General features: G+C 40.8%; 1 protein-coding gene across 1 annotated transcript in view; it reads right to left on the bottom strand.

The window, feature by feature from the left end:
• The window catches only part of HECW1 (HECT, C2 and WW domain containing E3 ubiquitin protein ligase 1), a 281,613-nt gene that overhangs the window by 149,745 nt on the left and 113,266 nt on the right, over positions 1-18,602 (bottom strand). The window lies entirely within an intron of this gene.

Raw genomic sequence — 18,602 nt, 5'->3', positions numbered from 1 at the left:
AAACCACAGCTGCTTTACGTGATGCTGCACATATTTGCCACCACCTCCTCCACAACAAAAACAGGAGGAACCTCAGCTGGCTCCAGGGAGACAGACTCACATCGGTGCCTCTGTGCCTCCTTTGCCACATGGCATGGACCGCTCTTCCCTCAGAGCTGCTCAGGTCTCTGTTTGGCATGAAAGGGAAAGCATCGTGACCAGCTCCTTTTCTAGGAACTGGGATTGTGCTCTAGGCATGTTTCTGGATATTTTCATGCCATTTATAACACCAACACTTGTTTGTTGCTGCCGATAGTATACAGAAAATAGCCAGCAGCAAGCGATGTATAAGCCATAAGCTTGGTCCTACAACACTCAGCATGTGAAATTCCTTTTCAGGAAGCAATTCACAGGCAGTTCTACTTATAGAGATGATGCCAACTTGTTTCAAAAAAAATCTCAGAGGGAGAGAAGAAAGGTGCCCATGGCTCGTGAGGGAAGCTCTGGAGGGCTCAGGATATGAATCAACTGAGAAAGACACCAGAATGAGAATTAAAGCTGGAGCTCATCAGATTTAGATTTACAACTCTGTATGATGTTTTCTAAAGATCTGTAAGAAGGAGGAAAAACCCACTCAGAAAAATTACATTTTTAGTAGGAACCACAAACTGGACTTCTGCTTTTGACTGTAGTTGGATTCAAAACCATATGGGATGCTGGAACACAGTACTGAGCCTCTCTGCTGTCTTTTACGAAGACAAGGACAGACCCACCAAACGCTGCCGTTCTTCTGAAGCTTACCTGCAAAGTCTTCTTTTACAGGAAGCATACTATCAGACTTCTGTGATTCACTTTAGAATTTCAGCTATAGATGGAGAAAGCAGATTAATTTTGCTCCGTTTGGTTGAGCCACTCTACAGTGAGGGATTTCTTACATTTTGACTTGAGATGGCCCCTATGTGGCTGCTCACCCATTCAGAAAACTCCTATTCACAAGGGCATTTTAATTAGGTGCCACTGCTATGGTGCCTATTGTTAATGTCCCTGGGAATTTATGAGACAAAGCACAAGCTATCAGGAAGGAGAAGATCAAAAGGCTGCTAAGAAAGAGGTATTATACCTGTTATTACTTCTCACCTTAGAGCTCCCTCTGCAAGCTCCTATTTCAACAACTTTTTTTTTTTTTTTTTTTTTTCTAAAATACCAACTTCTGTTCACCATTTATTTGCAGTCTAATAATTAGGGAAGAAAATTGCTGTAATCACAAAATGAAACATGACTTTTTAAACCCCAGCAATTCCAAATGCATCTTACTCGATACTGCTAAAAAGCAGGGGCTACAAATGGTTTACATTAAGTTGAAAGACAAGATAAAATATCCTTAACTGTAAAAAGACCAGTGAATCTAAATCTAATGCTGAGAGCACTGGATGAGTGTGTTCGTTTTCAAATGCAGTAAAAATATGGAACTGTGGGGAGCAAATTATTATGAAACACATGCTGCATTTGCGCAGGTTAAAAAATTACTATCTTGTAATATACAGGAATAACAAGGAATGGAAATACCACATTTAAACAAGCAAGGGAACAAAGAATCACAGGCAGCCTAGACAAGATACTGCAGAGTAGGAAGGCTTATTCTCTAGCAAAATAGATCTGCATCTACATTGGAAGATTGTAAAAAAAAGCTCTTCAAATCATTGTTAGTTCCTATTCATTATAAAACCATATACAGATGTTACCTGTTTGATACAGAACAAAGTTCTTATTAGTTATAAAACCATGTACAGATGTCCGTCACCTGAAAGTGTCTGCCAGGTGGCTAGCACATTGTCTCTGGCTTTGCACTTCGCTGCTAGGACCCATGGTGCAAGCCTCATTGGCTGTAGCTGACACTTCCAAGCCTTCAGAGCTGCTGTCCTGACAGCAGTAACTCCTGGCTTGCTCAAGCCCATCCAAGCTGAAATTGCTGCAGTCACACACGCAGGTGACAGACAGGAAAGGTATTTTTTTTTAATAGTAAAGGCTAAGGTCTCCAACATAGCCTGCTTAACTCCCACAGGATTTGCTGCACTGTGAAAAGGAAACCACAGTGCATATCATCAATAGCCTGAGCAAGATCTAACAGCTGTATATGACAACACACAGTGGGATGACTATACAGTCCGGACTGCAGATAACCTAGACTATTTTTAAAACACTTTTTCTGAAATAAGCTTGCAGAGAACCTAGACAAAATCAAAAGCAGAGGCAAAGGGCATCTGAAAAAAAGGTAGCAGTAGTAGAAAAAAGATGATTTTGGAGTAAATTCTCTTTGAATCACCTGCACATTTGTACTATTTGTACTATTGTCAATTTATACATAAGTGTGTATTATATATGTTTTTCCCCTAATTTGCCAGTTACATGCCTAAAAATATGACACTAAACCCCTAATCTTGGCACTCATGTTCATGCTTCCTATAGCCTCAAGCAAAAGATTCTCAACCTTTTACTAACTACCCTACACGCGGCAACATTGAAAAAGGAAAAAGTGTCTGGTCCTGGCAGTCTGGAAGACAGACACCAGCTTCCTGTGCCTTGAGTATGGCTGAAGACTTCCAGTGTCCAGCAGAACCTGGGCCACCACTCTGCCCTGGCAGAACATGCTGAGTGTTCGGATGAAATGTTTTGACACCAGGAAGCCTGGGCTCTCTTCAAACCTCTGCCATTTACTTACTGTAGTAGTTTCACTCCTTCCTGACTTAATTTTGTCCTCTATAAGATTAAGAAAATTATACTTCTGGCAACCCAGCCCAAAGGAGAGAAGAATATTAGTGTTTACTAGTCCTTCTATAAGCCAGTTTTAATAATGACAACAGAGCTGTTCTTCAGTCACAGGAGAAAAGTATTCTCTGCTGCAAAGCCCTGCTCACGACTACATTCAGTAGGGGCTCTGACAAAGCGTATTAGCACCTGAAGCACAGCAGCTCCGTAACAGTTAAATTTCCAGCAGGTATACGGTGCAGCTGGTCAATCTGCCTCTGCAGAGGTAAGACACTACATGCACTCTCCTCTACTGACCTGAAGGGACTGGATTGTGCAGGTCATCACAGGATTTAGCTCTACTTAAGCTGTAATCAGTCAGGTCATGCAAAAATTCTAAAGTACATTCCAAACTTCTTTTAAAGCATCTGTTTGTTCAGATCTATCCTACACCTATTTTCCCTTAAATCACAGACAGGTTTGTACTGCAAAAAACTCCTGGGCTGTAACCCTGTCTCTCCTGGTATTTTAAATCCCACGGAGAAAGCACGGCATTCAGACAAGCTCTGTATTTCGCACACTGCCCAGCAACCATAAAGGAAGGAAAGGAAAGTGAGACTGAAAGTTACTGGTCTAACTGGCTGGCTGTAGGTGCCTATAGCCAACACACGGAGCAAAATGAACATCTACTATGGAAAAGCAGCTCTTTTGGGTTGGAAATGGTCACATACAACTTGTGAGATAGTAAAATAACAGGCACACTGCTACACAAACTCTGTCTGCCCTTTCTACACACTGTACTGCAGATGCATTATCCAAACAGTTCCCTTACATCTGCTGGGGGTTCACCAACATCAGGGGAATTGTCCCCTTCCTACAGGAGCTGTAATTGCCTCTTGAAACCAAACTCATGATTTGAGATGCTCAAAACCACATCCAGGCCACCCCTCACCTAATCCTCATGAATCTGCTGGCTTACATGTTTTAAAACACAACTTACAATGCCAAGAAGGTCATGCAAAAGTATTTGGAGGTAAAATGTTTTAGTTCACTCAGCAAGTCAAAAAAGAATCTGTAAAAAAATACCATAAATGTAGTGGGGTTTTTTTTCAAGTATCCTTCTTATTAACTACCACCAGTAAACATGTCTTTTTTGGCAGGGTTGAGAGCTGAAAACAAGCAAGCATCCAACAGAGCCATGAATGACAATTTACGATCACAGGAGACTAACAAGCTGTCCTACTGGTTTGAGTTTGTCAATTCTAAGAGGAGAGAGAATGATTCCAGGATGGATTTGCAATTGATTGGTTCCCCCCCCCCCCCCCCCCCCCCCGAATTTCTAGTCTCTAGGAATTTCTAGTCTGAAAACCAAATACTTGAGCTCTCACCTGCTGTGAACAGGCATCACCTCACATAAACTGAAAGATCCATCCCACACACACAATATACCCAGCCTCTTGCTTTTCAAACAGAGATCCTCTGCTAGCACATATATATTCCATACATAAGTCTCAAATAGGCTCTGAGGATACACAAATTTACCTCCAAGCAAAAGACCAGCATAAGATGTGCACTTTTACTGCTTCAATTTGGTTTCTCAAAGAAAGCATGTGCATGTACATTGTCTACCTGTATAATGCTGTCATGGACATCCAACTCCTGAGTGCCACACTAAGACTCCAAAAGAGGTAAATGTATTTCCAGTATGGTTATTTTATAGCTTTGATGGTTCATTTTTTCCATCTCCTTCCTGGCTTGGAGACTGTATCTACCATAAAGTGACTGTCGTGACCTCAGAGAGGGCTGGCAGATACTACTTAGAGTCAGCTGACAGCATGCAGGAATCTTTAAGTCAGCCTTGACAAGCCATAGCTTCTAAAATTAAAGTGTTTTGAAGGACTAAGTAATTTTTAGTCCATGGCACAACAAAAACTGCTTGCAAATTTTGCATTTAATTTACCCTTTTCAGTATTTTCCAACATTTACGCTATATGCCTTTTCTACACTAACTGCCAAAAGTCTGATTCATCTTGTTAAATCCAACAGAAAAACTCCTGCTGTTTTCAGTGAACAGAGACCACACCTACTTTTTCTCATTTTCCTTCCAAAAGAAATAGCCTCCTTCACTGTAATCTGTTCCTTTGCCGCTCCTGTCATTCAGTCCTGCTTCCCCTTTCCAACATATTTCTCAAGTCCTGCAATCTTTCTGTTTGAAAATAGCCAGGTAAAGAAAAAAAATCTGCTAAATGCACTACCAACTGGATTTATATTCCACAGCACATTACGTGCATAGGTCAGCTAAATCATTTGTGCATGTCACAGAAGTATTACTTCACATTTCACTTTATCTCAAATGCAACCAATTTATGAAATTTATAAAAAGAAATGGATCTGTTAAAGCAAAACTGTTCTATTTTCCAAACCACACAAAACCTAAATGGCCTAGTTCAGAGGCAGAAACTTTATCTTTGCATGTATTATATATATTTAAAAGGTTTCCACTGAGTCATTTTCTAACAGAAGAAAGCACAATATGAGGTTTTTAATCCATCATAGAAGCTCAGCACACTTCGGAGAGAATCAGTAATTACAGAGATGCCTGCTAGCAGTGCTACTGTTAAGGTTGTGTCGGAGGGTTCATTATTAACCTGGTTTTCATGGTTTCACGGCTCAGTCACAAAATACCCATGTACTGGCTTTAAACCACCATAGAAAATTTCATCCCAGAAGCAATTTATTTAGTTAGTTTTTCTTCTTGTAAAAGTGCAAAGAGAAAAAGGGAATTATATCAAATTTACCATGCTTTTCTATGAATATATACCAGGGAGAGGCTTAATAATTTTAAAAGAGCAAATTCTGACACTCCTGGGTGAAACCCTGTTCCTGTTTTAAGTAATAGCTACTTCTTTGAACTGCAGCAGGGACAGGATTTCAGTCTCTGAGTTGTGGAGAAATTCAGATCCGACTGTCCACAGAGCTGCTCTGCAAGACCAAGTGCCTTCTCCCATTTAATTTATGGCCTTTGTAAGCCTGTTCCAGCTGCAACACAACACAAATTAGCTCAAACCTCACCAAAAGACATCAGTGTAGATTATTACACTTGTGCACTCCACACGTCTACCCTGTTTTGAGCACTGCTAAGTGTTTCTGACACAACTAGAGATGGGATCTTTTGAAAGAGATCTTCTAGCGAACAAGTGGAAGCTCCCTCCGGATGCCTGCTCATGGCTCTTGAAAGACACAATTCACGTGAATCAGCACTGCCCTGATGCCCATGACTTCCCCAAACCCAACCACCACTGGCAGCATAGTAGGATACGTGCAGCACAGGCCCCTGGAGTTGTAAGAGCTTTGCTCTACTACTGACTGCGTACAAAAGGTACTTCACAAACAGTACTGAGACTTTGGTCAGTCTTCCTGAAAAAGGACCATCTTCCACAGCAAGGTTGAAAAAGCTGGCACAAGTTTTCTGGATAAGAACTTAAACCAAGCATTTAGATTGCATTGACTCTGCCAATGAATCTTCTGCCTTTGTAAGGTACAGATCATGGGAAACTTGGATGAGCTGCTTGATGGCCACCTACTCTTCGGTCAGGGAAATCAACATAGCTGTAGCTGAGATTTCTCCGGGCTAAGTTTCATGTTCTTTCCCTCAAAAACCAGAGAGAAATTCAGACAGAAAAGCAGCATTAACCCACATGAGAACTCCCTCTGCACCAGAAGGCAATAAAAAAAACACAAGTCAGAGGCTTTATATTAAGGTCCCACAACTGAGTCTCACACATCTGAAGATAATGTGAGCTGATTCAGCCCTAAATGCTTGCTTACATTAGCTAGTCTAGGAAGACAATGAGGCCTTCAGGAGTAGCACCTGGAGATGATCTAAACTATCAGGACTGGAGCAAGCAATCCAGTCATCACAACTGATTATTGATGGCAAGGCCAGTAATCAATCAAAGGCCAGATGCTGCCAAATCAAATGAAGCAGAATCGCCATAAACACCACAGCTGACTCTGCTGTGGCTGTCTCTGAACTGAGCCCCTACAATCCAAAATGTCACTATATGCCTTCTCTTCTACATTTTCACCTTAATGCAAAAAAGGTACGCGGTGGGTTCTCCAAAATCTACGGAGAAGTCAGGAAAAAGAAGAAAAGAGAGCGTAAAGCCAAAGTACGTTGGTACCAAAATTTATTTCTCATTGCTGTGACATGCCACACAAAGATTTTGTGCAGTTCACAAAGGGAAAGGAAAATGGTGAATCTGTTGGCTGTATAGATTTAATATTTGTCACAGGCTTAGCATAACATCCCGTAAACAGGAAAACATGTGAAAGCCTGAATCCAGAAGCATGCTAATTACAGACACTCGCTTATATGTAAATCAAGAAATCCTAAGCAAGCAGAGGGAAGGAGATAGTTCCATCTCTCCTCACAACCATGATATGCCACAGTGACGAAAAAAAAAAAAAGAAAGAGTAGTTAGTGTTTTGTAAGTGAGCAGGGCTGGCTCATTCCACCTCAGGGAAACAACTTTTCAACAGGAACAGGAAAAATGCACCTCTTAGAGGTCTCTAGGCTAACAAAGACTGTAGAGGTTCGGAAGTCAGAAATAAATGTTAGCTACTATACCTGAGAAGCTAAGAAGAATTCCTTGTTGTAAAGCAAAATCTTAAGAATTCATTTGTATTCTGTTTTAAAGAAATACATTCTTTCACTTTTATATCTTGTCTAGCAATTAAGCAGACAGAGCAATCTAATACACTGTAGGTATATCACCTTTTGGCGTGGTAAATCTGCTGTTCAAGTGTTGCCTGACAATCCAGGGAAGGTAGTCACACATCAGTTTGTGTGGGTTCCCAGGTAAACCAGGAGTAACCCAGAGCTGCCAGGTCATAAAGCAATTTTACCCTCAAGCAGTGCTGCTGAACAGCTTGGTTAAACAGCAAGTTAGTAGGAAGACAAACCAAGACTGAAATCTCTACAAGCCCTTGATAGACCTTGATGTATTCCAACTGTAGGCTTATTTTAATGGAGCAGAAAAGGAGAAGCGGAACTGCTAGCCAATGGCAGTGTTAAACTTTTCTGTGCATATATTGATTTTGGAAGCCAAAGGCAGGAGAGAGAGCTGCCCACAAGATGTGGGCTGCAGCAAAATTTGCTTCCCTTCCCAGGATCTGCCTGCTGATCTCAGAGGGACCCTTAGAAGCAAAGAGCCCTTACCCCACAAGCTGCCTAGGAAAGCATCCTGGTGCTCCTCTACTGCAAAGAGAATACAAATTTATTCTGAGTGCCTTTTCCCCTTGAGCTGGCCGTTGGACCAGAGAACCCAAGGATCACTGAACAATCAGATCTTTCTTACAGTGTGAAGGGTCCATTAAGAGGAAGTAAGATCATCAGTATATGCAGCCTAATCATGGAAAGCTGCGTTAAAATGGTCCCAAAGTGAGAAGCAATCACACCTGTAGCTCTTACTCTCAGGAATTAAATCTAGAGCTACAAGTAGTTATGACAGCTCACCCCAGGTAAGTAAACATGTCACCTGCACACCTCTGATTCCTACCGCTTCAGAAGTGAACAAGTACTTGCCACGCACACAGGCTCTGCTTCCACGGAAAAGGAACAGTCTAGAATAAACACTGCTGTCTACTCTTAGTGGTCTCACTGTAGCAGCTGCTTTTGGTAAAGGAGACTTGGGAAAAAATTCACAGGCAGGACAACTTTTAAAGAGAAGGCATAATGAAATGGGCATAGATAATTTAATGAAAGGGGAAGGACAGAAAGAAGCATCATTATGGAAATTTAATTAATATACAACAACAAATAAAATGCAACAAACAAGTATCTATTTCAAGGTTGTTGGTGGTCTTTTGTTTGTTTTTTTTTTTTGTTTGGGGTTTATTAATTTATAAAATGCTATTAGTACTGAGATATGGGAGGAAATTATATCTGCTACTAATGGAGTAAGGGAACACTGGAAGTACTGAAAAGCTTGGAGAATAGCTTGGAAGTATAAAACACTATTCATCTGAGGATCTCAAGATCCTGTTACCAATATCAAAGACCTTGCAGAAAGCTGGTTCTACCGGGCGGAAGTGTTTGAACCCTGCAGGGAGACAGTAATTCATCCCTGCTGACCTCCCACTCACTAAGTCAAGTCTATTCTGGTTACAAATGGTGTTCTTGACATCTGGCAGTCCTACAGCAGGAAACCCTGGATGAGGAGTAAGTTGACAACAGGGCTCGATTTACTAGCGAGTTCATACGAAAAGCCAATTATCAAAGGGATTCCTGCATCACATGTGCACTTTTTCAAAAGCAGGATGAGTTACTAGAGCACTACACCACAGATACAATTCTGCTTTCCTCATGGGAGGTCAAGTAAGTTTTTCTGTCTAACAAAATTGTCCAAACACCATTGTATGAGTTGGATGAATGTTGCCATAACCAGTACAAGGCATGAGAGACAGAGTGGCTGGCTGAAACTGGACAATGACATAGCAGGGTTACAACCAAATTTCTGTATTATGTGAAGGGATTTACCTCCCTTTATACTGAGACTTTCCTGTGCCAGGTTGGACATCCAAGGAGAGCCCTTCAGATGCTTCACACTACTGCAGAGAGGTATGAAAGAGCCTTCCTTTTAGATGTGAAGCAAACTCACTGCTTCCATAAACTAAGAAAAATGTTATCATTAATATATACGCTCTGAGTTCTGTTTTGACTAATTGCTTTCATGGTAATGCCTTAACAGGATGACAAAAATTATCCACAAAATTCTCCAAAATTTGAAATGGTAAATTACTGACACTGATCTACTCTTTAGGACTTTTAAACTAGCGATACGCTTAGTCAATAAGCTGCCTGCTGAGTTTGCTCTTTTTGACAAGCCCTTGATGCAACTTAGCTCTTGCTCAGAGACCCTTGTCCCTGGGGACCCTAGCCCCTCCATCATCAGAGATGTTCAGGTTTGATGGTGCTGAGATCCGACACTGACAAGACAGCCTCTTTGCCTCCTGAATAATTTTGCATCCATGAATTGAGCTTATATCCTTAATTATAAAAAACTGAACGGAGAACTTTTTTTCCCATTTTTTTTTCCATTTAATAAGAAAACTGAAACAAGGCTCAGTACCCTATCACTCTTTTGGAGTAAATATGACTTTTCAATGCATCTGCTCATACCCTTCCAATCACAGCTGCTTCCCATTTCCACTGCATTTGTCTTTTGTTTTTCTACAAAGATACAACCACTTGGGCCAAAGTCTGCACCTGGGCTCTGTGTACATGGTTGTGCATGGAAGTTGCTGGGCCTGATGGCACGCGGGGGTTGCATGCAAGCAATTCTTATGGAATTCACTGGGGACTAACCTGGCTTGCAGCAGTTTCAGAAATATGCTTGATGGAAGTATCCAAGGGGAGAGCATAGGGGCCTCTGTGCAATGGAGCAAAGAGAGGGGATCTATCTTCCAGTGAAATTTCACCAAATCTCTAGACAGAATCATACAAAACAAACTTTCTAGAAGCATTTAACAGTGGCAAAAGTTAACTGATTAGTGAGTCAAAGATGACAGTGTAACCTCTTACTATCAATAGCAGAAAGATTATCAATCACAAAACAACACTATCCAAGTTATACTGATCCAATAAAATAAATGACGTGACTTCAGTACCTGTTGTGCAGAATACTAACATCCAAAGTTCAAAGCAGCGAAATGAGAAAGCAGATGAGAAAAAATACAGCCACTAGCTCCACTACTGGATTTCAGGAATCTCTCTTCATTTCCTCAAGTGCATGATAAGCACTATGGTATCCTGAGTGATATCAAAGCTAAAGCAGAAAACACATCACATGCGTAGGAGTTCTGAACCTAAAGCAAGTACAACATGTCTGAGGATATCGCTGACATGACTGGAAGAACAAAATGAACATGTATGTGAACCCGTATCTTAAAACATTGGCACCCACAGCTGGACTCCTCCAGACCCAAAGCAAAGATGCACCGTTCCCCATGGCACACTGCCAGGCACAGCGTGGTCTGGTGGCTTCTATTTAAATTACTCTATCACGGGGAACAACTGTATCGTCAACAAGTGAGTCCAGAAGTGCTGAAGGATGTACGCCCTACCTGCTATCTCCAGTGAGATCTGGAGAAGAGGAAGTGGGTGCAGACCAGATCAGAAATCTTAATGCTGGATTCTGGAAAGCCACACGTTCCCACATCCTGACAGATTCAAGCAGGAACTGCTGTAAGGACTATGAAGCTGCTTTTCAATCTCCTGGCAGTGGCAGCCCTACTGGCTGCTCCCCAGTCCTTACACGCTTCTTGTGAAGGGTGTTAAGCAATGAGCTCCTGCTTGGAAAGAGTGAATTCTTTGCCAACTTTCCCCTTACCTTAGGATCAAATGAACCTGAAAGAAGGTCAGTGTCCCCCCCAAAACAGTCTCAATTTCATGTGTCCTCCTGAATCTCCCAAGTTAGGAGACTTAAATTAGGGACTGAGCAGAAGTGTGCAAGAAAAAATAATGGGGATGAAGAAAAGGATGCGATAAATGAAGGAGAAGAGAACAGGAAAAGGCTGTGATTCCCACCCCCCCTTCCCCTTCTTGTCAAGCATCTTCTTCCCAAGATACAAAATTGCATTGTGTTGCACCTCACAATGGGAAATGTATCTGGTGCCTCAGGTACCACTTGGCACTAGCTTGCACCTGACCTGGGGGCCAGGCATCCTCACCAGGGTGCACTCTTCTGCCACTCTGGGACACACGACACCAGACAAAGCTGGGGGTTGACCCTATGGTCTGTGTCCAAAACACAGGGTCACCCAGCAGCACTGACACAGCAGTGCCCTTCTGCCTCCGTATGTGAGGCCAGACTAGCTGGAGGGGAACAACAAGGCTGTAACCACTTGTGTCGGTCTTCCGTTCAGCCAGTGAGATGATTCCACAAGTCTTTGTCTTTCCTAGGCAGAGAATTAGCCAGGCAACAGGTCAGGCTGTTGGACTGCAAGGGAAGCTGCTGCTGTCCCTCAACCTGATAACATCTGGGAAAGAAAAAAAGAAACAAGCAGAGCCAGCATGCCCACAGATGGCTTAAAAATAAAAAATGGAACAGAAAAGAGAGGAAAAACACTGGTTCCTTCATTGCCACCTTTTCTGAGGCTCATTCCAGCTTTGATAAAGCCATAACAGCCCTACACAAAGCTCTCTCCGCTTCTCAGAAGAGCTTTCAGAAACTCTATTGCTTGAAGAACAAAAGGAAGAGGACTGTACCATGCAGCAGGGCACATCTATTTGGAGGGTACAACTTTTAAGTATTTCCCAATAGTTCAGACTACATAAGACTAGAGGTGGCCTAACATTACCAGATGAGACACTAAGCAGGGAGTATGGAAACTGAAGTCTTCTCTGCAGTTGTACCCATGCACTGGCAAATCACTTCTTCAGCCTGTGCCTCTGTTTCAACCTCTCACCTTTTAAACTACCTTCCCTATCTCAGCTATGAGGCCTAGCTCCGAGACATTTCCACTGAACTTATACCTTCAAAAATCTGGCCCTAGCTCTTTAGGACAGAAACTATCTTAGTACACAGAAAAGATCTACTTTTCATGGCAGACACTTGACACTACTGCAATAAAAAAAGCAACTAATAAAAATTTGAAAGGTAACAAACAACAATAATAGATCTGTGCAATCAAACCAGGTCCCAAATGCCCCATGGCTCAGTGTAATTAGCACTAAAACTTCTGTTAAATGTTACCGCAACTTCTTTACGTTTGCTGTGGGAATTAGATGATGCCCAGTCTCTGGTGCATTGATACAACATCTATGTTTGTTTAGGGTTAAGTGGCTGAGATGAGACCACGCAAGCCAAGGTCTCTGTGACTAGGAACTGTGGCTTAGCAAATAAAGACTTGCTCTGACTTCAGCACACCTAAGATCAGGCGTTATTTCTCATTCCAAAATCACCTTGAGAGCGCTTTCTGAAACTTTCAATACCAACCTGTCAGAGCTTTCACTACTATCTCAGCTTTGTGCAAACAGAGATTTCATAATTTCTTTAAGCACTGCCATGAAAAATGGAGCACAGGTAGTGTGGGGACCAGGCAGGCTGTCCCAGCATGGTGTCACCAAGCATGCATGCTGCAATACAAGTACCTTCTTCCCTGTGTGGGAACGAATAAACAAACAGCTCCGATCTCCGCAGTACAAACAAAATATGTCTAAGTGTCAAAACACGTTGTGGAAAAGGGGAGAAAGACGGAGAAAAATCTGATTCACAGACAAGTCTCTCAGTTAAGCTACAGTTAAGACCACAGAAGAAGCTGAGAAATAGCTGTCTAATATCTTGCGTGGATTGACCTATGTTTCCATTTATGACAGGTTGCTGCCTACAATCCTGGCACATAAAGAGTTTGTAAGGGAAAACGTAACAGGAAATGCAACAGCAGCAAAAATTAAAGGGCTGATCAAAGGATCCAAAGCAAAGGGTTCTTGAGGAACTTCAACAGCCCTCAACTGCAAAATGCCTTTATCCAGGTTCAGACTATGCTCCTCTTCCGAAGCTAAACCTGGCTCAAAGATGAATGTTAAACTACTATCAGGGCACTGGGCTGAGAAAAAGGAGGAGGAATTTTAAAATTGTGTTTAGGGTGGAAGATAACCAAAAAGCATTAATAAGACATGTGCAAGAAGATGAAAAGAAAGAACCTGAAAACTATGGTATGTCTTCCTTGGGAGAGAGACAAGCAGCAGATACACTTTTGCCCCCAAAAGTGTCTTTTTGCTTCATATCTGGTTTTTCTCTGACACTTTTAAACATTCTGCTAAACAGTATTCACACTGTTGAAGATGCTTCCATGTTGCTCCAGTTTTTACCATCTGTGGACTTCTAAAAGTTAAAGTCATGCAGCATATTCTAATTTCCTCAAAGGTATAGCAGGATCAGCTTCAACAGCCTTACCTCTATTTTCTCTCCTCACGCACTCTTTCATAAAGTGAAGCGCCTGTGATTTGAGAGACACTGGGTAATGAAAATGGAGACAGGAAATTACTTCAGTGGGCTGTTCTTGTCAACAGCCTGTCCAGAAAAAAGAAAACTTTGCAAGTACTCCAGCTTCATTAAGGCTGTTGTTGATGTGACTGTGCCTCACTTATTCGGAAACATTTGAGGCTACAAGATCCTTCGGTTATTCCTACTTTGAAAGCAGCCTTTATACAGGCTTCCTAAAGCCATGCAAAAATATGTATTTTTTTAATATATGAAAGGGCTGATTGTTTGACAGTTTTGCATATATTTTCTGTATATATTCCATAAATGCACAGATATATGGCATATATTGACCACAACCTAGAAAATATGCCTTCTACCTGCAGGTGTACCAGGATCTCTCCTCACATCTCTGACTTCAGTTCCATGCTTTTTTAACCATTATTTTCCTGCTAGTCAATAGGAATAAGTAACTATCATTTCTCTCTGCAAGGCCTGTCATCCATCTTTGCTATTAATAAAAATCCAGCAACAACAGCAATAAATTTAAACAAATTACTGCTGTTTAAGGTTTTGCATAAAGGTGCCACACAGATCACTGGTTACACTTGGAAATGGTTTTCTTAGTTGCCTGGTAGTAAAACAATCTATAGAAAAGCCAGTAGATTAACAGGAGTCCCAGGTATCTGGTTATCTTCAGTGCAATTCTGAATAGCTTCAAAACTTTTCTCATAATTTTAATGATATGCTAGTTTGATACTGTGCTTACAGGACGATGCTGCATCGCATATCAGTGAAATGGTCTCTTGCACTCTTTGTATTGCTGCACAAGCCAAAAAAGTGTGCCAGAAATTGCGTGAAGCAAAGTGAAGCAGAGCATGTTTACTTTCCTGGAAAATCCATTACAGGCTAGTTCTTTCACTGCAGTGCCCTCCAAGCCCTAACAAAGTATACACTCTCAGTGGCACGTAGTCTCTCTTCCCTCCTCCTTCCTCTCCCCAAACCCCAACCATTTCATGGTTACAGTGGATGGTTACTGTTTATCACTGGCTGTCACAAAACCCCAAATTGCTAGACTTTTGCAGAAATGCAAAACTGGCTGTAGCGTAACATTGTCTCTGCAGCCATTAAGGCTTTTTATTCGCTGGATATTAACAGGAGATGAGTTCTGTTCTGTCTGCGTTCATGCTGAAATTTGGAAGCAATTCCCTCTCTGGCTCACACCAATTACGTATCTGTCTGGCAACATTATGTTGCAACTTTGTGATATGCAAAGTGGAAAGGCATACACTTTTCTGGGAAAATGTTAGTCCTTTTCAAGGTGAAAAAGTAGATCACTAAAACAAGCACAAACTTTAAAGGTCTGTAGTGTCTGAAAATACCGTATGGGTACATGTTAATAAGTTCTTTATTTTGAAAAGTGATAGGGCTCTCCACATGGTGTTAAACCATTCTATCAGCAAATTCAAAAGAAACATGTATTTTGATCAAATACCCCCAAAACATAGAAGCATATTCCAGAAAGAGAAAACTATTTTGCACTGTCATTGACCTACCACACAAAAAACATTTTCTTAACCTGGCGAGATTTTAAATATACCTGAAAAAGTAATGCTTAATGACTCAGACTGGGCAAATTCCCTGATACTGTGAAAGTATAGCTGAAACAACAGAGAAGCACCTCAAATTGAAGAATTTCAGTTTTATAGAAGTACAAGAAGTTCAGTCAATACAAAAATTGGTTTCAATTTCTTGCCATGCTTTTGTTTGTGTTCTCCACTCCTGATGCACTTTACAAATCACTCACAATACTGCAAGTTTCTTCTGCCCACAGCAGCCACATGTGCACAATTTCTGTCTAGTGTGGTCCTCCAAATTGATGGTTTCTGCTAGTAATTATTATTACAACTGCGTCCAGTAGATTTCTGTTGTGATAATATGCCCCCACGAAGAAAATAACTTCCATCTACTTTTGTCTTTACTGACTCCTGTTCCAGGTCCCAGATCACTGCGTGCAAAAATTACTACCTACAGTGATTAGATCTCAGTATTCTGTTACATACCTAAATAGTGGTTTTATGTATAATGACTACAGGTTACATAGTTAGAGTGTTGTATTTAATTTCTTGCTAATTTTAAAAAAGTAGGCAAAAAGGATAACTATTTGGGGAACATTAAGGCTTTTGAACAAAATACTCCCGAACACATTATATATGCCTCCAGATTAAAAATACTGAAAATGAGTAATACTCTCTATTTACTTGACCTCAATTCCTCATGCTTCTTTTTTCATATTAGTGGGAATTCCACTGTTGCAAACCAGCCAGTCTTTAATACCTTTGATTTTTCAACTTTCCTCATATAGCTCTTTAATAATAATAATAAAAAAAAGGTTAAAAAAAAGTCTTTTTAAGCTCTTTATGTTAAGTGCCTGGCTGGTCACAGCATAAGGGTAATTTCCTTAAATGTGATACAAAAGCATCCCATGGGGAGTCCTAAAGTCTAACTGTTGGTAAAAGGGAAAAACTTTGACTTCTGAGGTTGGACAGGATAATCCCCATGGTCCCCCAGTAATAAGCCTACTTTACGTCAAAGAATAGCACCACCAAAAACATTAAACCTTTATATATTTCAAGAACAGGAACTAAATGAGTATGCGTTGGGTGCCTTGGGAACTTTAAATTCTCTAGGTAAGGCTGATTCTTTATTTGGCCATACTGTGATTTCCCCTTTACCACAGCTCCTGCCAGCTCTGATGGGCCAAACGCTGCAGTATATACCATAACATTTTCTAAGTACTATGTGGTTGATAAACTGCCAATATTGACTCACGTGGTGAACAGTCACCAGGCTACAGCTAGTTACAAGAAAACCAAAAGCAGAAATTAAAGGCTGCCTTTGCAAGTGAGCTACTCCATTATATCAAGAATTAATGCTATAATCAGCAAGACTCCAATCAATAGCAAGTTAAGGGAAGTAAAATATGAAGTACAGAAAAACAATATGGATTACCTGAAAATAAATATCCATGTCTTAGCTACCTACTACACACCCTGACAACCACTAAATAAAAAGACTACTTATCTCACGAAGTGCCCAAGCTACAGATCAACTGAAGCTAAGAATACTGCAGCTAGAAGACTCACACTCGCTTACCTTTATACCCACCTCAGATCTACACTATGGGCCATTTTTGGAGACAGGACACCAAGTCAGGTTAACTTTGGACCAATGTGGCAACTCTTATATCACATTACCGCTGAAAATACCCTTGCCCTGTCCTGCAGGTTCTCTCAGTTCTGCAGTGAATGGCAAAAAAGGAAAATAGATCTCTTAGGTACCTGAGTGTGATTTTGATGACCAGTATCTTTCCAGTTCCTGAAAATGTCACTATACTGTGTGCTGTGTGACATAAAAGAAAGATATAATCTCTGTCCCAAAAACAAAAGTCTGAAGTAAGGTGGACTATATCATCTGCTTTGGATAGAAAATACGTGAAGTTTTCAGACACTGCAGTTTTTAAAATAACATTTCATCAACTGTAAAGCTGTGTACTTTCATATATAAATCTCAACAATGAACAGGAACTCTCAAATATGCCTTTAGATATATAAAATTCACATTAACATTTTTCACTGCTTTAACTTCCCACTTCAATAATCAAGTGGCTCTGAGAGTGTCTGCATGTGCTTTTATTTACTACTGCCTACTTTATTTTCTCCTATTTGAATTCTGAACAGGACAATGATTTGTCCTTGATGAGTGCACCGTTATATAATCTCAGGGCTGAGATTCACAACCTAATGATGGCAGCATAACATATTACCAAGAGGCAGCAGCTTATCAAGCGTGGGCTGCCCAACTACAGTGTAGTATGACTTAGTTTTAACCATCAGTGAAGGTTGGTATACCAAGTTACATTTTCTTACAGCAGGGCAAATGAAGAATGTACACACAATCAATTAACTCACCTACTATGTCGCAGCTAATGGGGGCAACTGATTAAGCTGACATAATTAATTGTGCAGTTGAACTCTTAATGAAATGTGGCCCACCTAAAGAGGCTTTCTCCTAAGCATTTCTCACATTGCCTCTTCCTTTTCCGTCATGGATTAGGCAGGAAAGCTACTGGCAGCCCAGTTCCACTTCCACCCTTCCTCAGTAAACTGAGGTACTAAGGCCTCTTCAAAACCCAGTTCTGAGATTTTATATCTCCTCCCCACACTTCTTACACAGCTACAAGAAAGTATGATCGGTCTTACGGATTAGCAACCACAGCTCAAAGCAGCAACTGCAAATTAGTCTGCTTTAAAGGTTAGATCCTATAGTGTATTTCTGAGCCCAAACCAAGATAACTGAAACCAGTGGTCTTATATATTTAATAATTTCCCATAAATGTATTTTTCAAAAGACACAATATAAGCATCCTGTATGTCCTGTAGACATTCAGAAACTCCCTTAAATCTTTAGAACAACATTCTCAATTTAACTTAACACTAGGAATTACAGACCATCAGCAATGCTTCATACTGCAAAGAAATAACCTGTTTCTAAGACTGAGTGCCTGCAAAATGTCTGCATGTAACATCCTTGCTGATACTTAAGCTCAAAGTCACAGATTAACCAAGTATAACTCATACCCTTAGAATTTAGGTTATAACATAGATTCCCTGGATTGCTTTCAAATTCAGTCAGTCTTAAACAGATATACCTGACTGTCATGCAATTCATACATGCTTTTACAAAACTCCTGAAACGGAACTTCTGAAAAGCAGGCTAAGGTAGATCAACGGAAACATTCAGTACAATTGAAAAATTCAAATTGTTCTATGCTAGGCTTCGTCACGCATAACTCCTCCTTAAAGATACCTGGTAGCTTTTCACCACAGA

Source organism: Falco punctatus, assembly GCF_963210335.1.
Source record: "Falco punctatus genome assembly, chromosome: 4".
NCBI classification, from domain to species: domain Eukaryota; kingdom Metazoa; phylum Chordata; class Aves; order Falconiformes; family Falconidae; genus Falco; species Falco punctatus.
This window is presented reverse-complemented; position numbering and strand designations above follow the sequence as displayed.